Here is a 6,000-nt window from a genome sequence, read left to right as displayed (position 1 = left end):
GTAGGCTATTGGGTAGCTGGGTCTTGGTGCAGGGATGGGGAGCTCCATGAGACCTCTCTCTGATGAATATTCCCTGGGGTCTGAGGTTCTCTGTTAGTCCAGTGGTTCAGACTCAGAGCTCCCACCGCAGGAGCTTCTGCCCGACCCTGGGCTCATGAATCAAGATCCCACAAGCCGTGTAGGGTGGCCAAAAAAAAAGAGAACAATAAGAAAGTAAAAAATAAAATTATACTAGGAAACTAACAAATATGTTAGAAAGAATGTAAAAATAAAAATATAGATGAATCAGCAACCAGAAGGTACATCAGTACCACAATGGTAAAAAAGAAGAGGAGGGAAAAGAAAAGAAAAAAATATAAAACGGGGTGGGGGGAAAGGCCTTGGCTGTGGAGAGCAGGGCCTAAGCAAGGGTGAGGTTTGGCTGGTGGGCGGGGCCAATGCTCAGGTCCCACAGGGCTGGAAAAGGTCCTGGGTACTGTGGGGGTGGGGCTTAGGTTCAAGGAACAGAAGGTGCCCAGGCGTGTCCCCCACCCCTGGTCTCAGAGGGCAGGGGACCTCACCTGGGAGCTTAGCAAGCTCCCTGGGCCCGAGTGGGCAGGGCAATCGCCCTCCACTCCTCCGGGAGAGCCCCTCCCACTTCCCTCTCCTGTTCTCTCCTTGGCCTCCCTCCTATTCCCCCAAGAACCCACATGACGTGGAGGGGACTTTGGAGGGCTGGGGATCAGCCTGGGAGCTCAGCAGGCTTCCTGGGCCCAAGTGGGTGGAGCAATTGCCCTCCACCCCTCTCCCGCTCCTCTCACAGGGCTCCTCCCACCTGCCCCTTCTGATCTCCCTGGCCTCCCTCCTATGTCCCCAAGGACCCACGCAGTCTGGAGGGGGCTTGGAGGGCAGGGGATTGGCCTGGGATCTCAGCAGGCTCCCTGTTGGCCCGTATTTCTTGAAAATTTTTTTTCTCTCCACTACTTTGGGGATTCCACTTATATCTATGTTAAGTTATTTGAAATTGTATCTTAACTCAATGACACTATTTTCATTGTAATAGTTGGTTTTTCTCTCTGTGTTTCATGTTGGATGATTCCTATCATATGCCTCAAAGTTTCTTAGGCTTTACTTCTGTGATGTCTAATCTGCCATTTATTCCATCCAGTGGATTTTTCATCTTAGACATTGTAGTTTTCACCTCTCAAAGTTTGATTTGGATCTTTTTTTATATCTTTTCCATATATTTATATGATGTCTATTTAAATTTCTGAATATGTGTATTGCCATTATAGTAACTTTTTAAATGTTCTTCTCTATTAATTCTAATATCTGCATCAGTTCTGGGTTGGTTTTGATTTGTTGATTATTCTCCTCATTGTGGGCTATATTTCTTTTCCATCTCTGACATGCTTGATAACCTTTGACTGGATGCCAGATATAGTGAATTTTACCTTGCTTGGTTCTGAGTATATCTGTATTCCTATAAATATTCTTGAGCTTTGTTTTGGGATGTAGCTAAGTATTTTAGAAAAAAAGTTTTACTCTTTTGAGCTGTGTGTGTTTTTTAGGAGGGACTGGAGCATTGCTTATTCTACAGATAATTGTTTCCCAAAACTGAGGCAAGTTTCTTCTGTTTGCACTACTCTCTGCCCCATGAAGTTGAGTTTGTCCAGTCAGACTGGTAGGAACAGGTGCTGTTCTTGACCCTGTGTGAGCACCAGGCACTGTTACCTTTTATGTTAATTGCAAGGTTTTCTCTGACCTTGGGTTGTTTCCCTACACACAGGGTCTGTTGAGTACTCTGCTGGTTACTTCAGGGGGCTGCTATTCAGATTTCCAGAGTTTTCTCTCTGTGTAGCTCTTTCCTCTCTGGCACTGAATCCTTTGAACTATGGCTTCCTCTTCTCCCCGAAATCTCAGCTCGATCTCCTTAAATCAGGCAATGCCTGGCTCTATCTGGGTTCCTCCTTTCTGTGCTATGTCATGGAAACTCTCTCAAGGCAGTATGCTGTGGCAACCATTACAGTCAGGCTCACCTCATTTCTCCTCTCCTCTCCTCTCCTCTCGTGTTCTCCCCTCTCCTCTCCTCTCCTCTTCTCTTCTCTCTCTTTCTTTTTAGAGTTTTATGGGAGAATTCTCTGTATTGGTCAGAAGCAAACTTCCAGAGAACAACTTTTTATTTATTTTATGACAAAAATCATGTATATTTAAGGTGCACAGCATAATAATTTGATATACGTGTACATAGTGAAATCATTATTATAGTCAGAAGATCATTCAGACACAGACAGAAAAACACTGCATGGTGTCATTTATATGTGAAACCTAAAAAAGTCAAATACATAGAAGCAGAGAGTAGAACTAGGGTTATCTGGGCCAGGGAGGTGGGGGGAATAGGAGATGTTGGTCAAAGATACAAGGTTAAGGTTATGTTGGATGAATAAATCCAGACATCTGCTATACAGTATGATGACTATAGTTAATAATACCATATTGAATACTAGAAATTTGCTAAGGAAGTAGATATCAGGTGCTCTCATCATAATGCACCACTTCTTTGTTTGTTTATTGATCATCTCTATTGTTGCATTGTTTTTAATGGCATTATTTTCTGCTTCTTTCTTTGTTATTGCTTTTGGTCGGTTTATTCTGTTTTTATTTTATTAACATCTTGAGATGGACACTTGGTTAGTTAATTTTTAGCTCTTGTTTTCTAATGTGAGTACTCAATCACTTTTTCATTTGTCTGATAATCATGTTTTAAATATTGTTCAATTCCAGATATTTTCTAATTTCTATTATGCTTACTTCTTTCACCAGACAGTTATTTGAACATTATTATTTTTAAATTTTTCAAATATATGTGAGTTAATTACAGTTTTGTTACTGATTTCTAATTTTGATACATTTTTAACAGAGAACACAGTCTGCATGATTGAAATTCTGTGGTAATAACTGAGATTTTATTTGTGACCTAGTTTTGTTTTGAGTTCTTTGTTAATGTTTAATAAAAATTTGATGGATATAAATTATTTAGTTAATCCTCAGTTAAAGAGAACTAAACACTCTACACTTTATTTTGGTATGTTACTCTGGGTACTCAAGAAATACTGCATAATCATGCAGTAAGAGAAATGATAAAATAGAGTTCAATCTAATTATTTTAATAACAGCATACTTCATTTGTCCCATGGAACATTTTGAATTGTTATATTAATTTTAAGTACAATGATAGCAAGTTTGACAGCAGATAAAAATACTCAGGATAAAATATTTTAAATATTACAATAATAAAATGAGAAATTCTTACTGTATATGTATATGTTGCAGAAGGATTTCTCTTATAAGGCACAAAGTGAATGCTTTTGGAGTAATAGTTCAAAAAATTTAAATGACCTTTAAAGTAAATTATATCAACTATTTACCTTACAGCTCATATTTACTTTAGCTTAAGACCCTCCTTTTCTTTCATTCCTATAAAGCCTTGAAGAACTCAAGTGGATTTTATGGAATTGCCTATGTTTAATGACGTGAATGACGTGACGTTTAATGACGTGAGATATTGGTTAGGTCGGTGTGCTCTGAATTGCTCTGAATTGGTTTTTTAAGTAAAATAGTTTAGATTTTATAATTATAATTCCTGAAGTATGTGTATTATAAATATTATATGAAATATAGACTTTATTTTCAAAGTGACGCTGTCAAATTGAATTTGAGAGGACCAGCCAGTTTGAGTTATGAGTTCCACCAGCAGTGGAAAAATACTGCCTCTTTGGGAGGCTGTGAAAAATTGTGAAGAGCTAAGAGTTGCATCTAGCCCTTCTAAATAAAGAGCTCTCCTTTTCTTTCTTTCTTTTTTTTTTGATGCAAATAGTGAATATGGTGATACTTAACCTCTTGTAGCATGGCAGATAAACGTAATAAAAACTCTTCTCTGTTTAGGAGAAGTCAGGATGGATAGACCACATCTTAGCTGGCTTCATATTGGGACCCTTGTCAGCCTGAGTTGAATCAGTCTCTCTCTCTTTCCTTTTCACTTTGGGATGCAGCTAAAAAATTCACACCCAAAATACCCTAGGTCCTGAGTCTGCAAAGTAATTAACCAGCATTTAGTACTTTGGTTCTGGAGTGGACAAAAAAGGAAATAACAATTAAGAGGCTACAAGCTATTTTGATGAATCTTTTGAGAATAACACATCAAGTAATTAAATTCACTTTTCTGTTGGGATCATATATAAATTTTATAGCTTTTCCTGGGTGGCTGGAAATAGCAACAGAGAAAGTAAGTAAATATTAGTGATCTGGGGATCCCTGCTCTGTCTCCTTGCTTCCCTAGAAGAAGTTGCCTACCAATTTCTGCATGTCCATGACCTTTCCACTGCATATCCTCTCTTCTTCTCCACCAAAAAGGAAAAACAGGCTGGCCAGAGGAGCCAACCACCAATCAAGTAATATCCAAATTAATTTTAATTAGGGAATGCTATATAGTTTTAACCTACTTTGTCTTGGTACACTATATAATAAAATTAATGAGAAAAGAGTGTTTCCCAAACCTGGGCTGAGACAGATCATTTTTGCTTGACATAATTCATGACCTCCATCTAGGAAGTAATTATGATTTATGATAAAGACTTGAGTAATTTTTTGATATACCTAAATGAGATTAAGAAATTCTGGGAAGCTAAGGTTGCCCATATAACTGAGTAAAAGTCATAAAAATATTTTATCAGAGATACATATTTTTTAATCCATCTTAACAATTATTTAACAATTTTTCTTTTTTATAAAATGTCTCCTGCAAAACAGAAAATTTTGAATAGTCATTTTTAAGGGGCCTCTTCTCTCATGAAAAGTTTGCACAAACACTTTGACATGTGCTCATAATCAATTTGTCCAAGAAGTTTGATTTAACAGGAACAAGAAATCTAAACAGTAAAAAATATTTTTTAGGATATTGATTGGTATGTGGCTCCTATAGTAATTAAATTTAAAGGACATACATACCTCTATCTATTCTATACCTGGAACGATTCTGGAATATGGGAGGTCCAAAAATAAACAAGCGGTCTTTGTATTTGAGAAGCCTGTAGAGCAGGGTGATATTTCACTTCTTAACTGGATCTTTTTTTTTTTTTTTTTGCGGTATGCGGGCCTCTCACTGTTGTGGCCTCTCCCGTTGCGGAGCACAGGCTCCGGACGTGCAGGCTCAGCGGCCATGGCTCACGGGCCCAGCTGCTCCATGGCACGTGGGACCTTCCCGGACCGGGGCACGAACCCACATCCTCTGCATCAGCAGGTGGACTCTCAACCACTGTGCCACCAGGGAAACCCTGAAATGTACTTTTATTATAAGTTCCAGTCAGTGTATGTTGGTGTGAGAAAAAATGCTATTGTTATTTCTTGTTCACTTTGTATCCAACAGATTATTAAACTCATCAGAATTTTCTAATAGTTTTCTTGTTGATCTATTTTTAGATGATCATATCTCCTAATAATAGTGACAGTTTTGTCTGTCTCTTATTTTTTTTAATTTTTCTTGCGTTATAACATTGGTCAGCATCACTGGTACTTTGTTAAAAAGTGGTTGCAGAAGTTCACATCTTTATATTATTCCTGATTTTAAAAGGAATCTGTCAAAAGTTATTTCAGGTATTTGTTTCAGGTATTTGACATATAAACTTTACATAGTTAAGGGAATACACTTGTATTCATATTGTTGAGTTTTTATCATCAGTATGTGTTAAACTTCATCAAGTAATTTTCAACAGTTGAGATAATCATTTAAATTTTCTTTGTCAGTTTATTCAAATGGTGAACTATAATAGATTTTTCCTTATATAGAACCATCTTTGAATTCCTAAAACAAACCCCACTATTAAAATCTATTGTGTTTAAGTTAATATTTTTGAGAATTTGTGCATGTATGTTCATAAATAAAATTGTCCAATAACTATTCACATACAGTTCTAATATAGTATTGTTGTGGAATTAAGGTTACATAGATTCTAAAATGACCTA

The sequence above is a fragment of the Pseudorca crassidens genome, chromosome 1 (genome assembly GCF_039906515.1).
Source record: "Pseudorca crassidens isolate mPseCra1 chromosome 1, mPseCra1.hap1, whole genome shotgun sequence".
Classification (NCBI taxonomy): Eukaryota; Metazoa; Chordata; class Mammalia; order Artiodactyla; family Delphinidae; genus Pseudorca; species Pseudorca crassidens.
Note: the sequence above shows the minus strand (reverse complement) of the source record.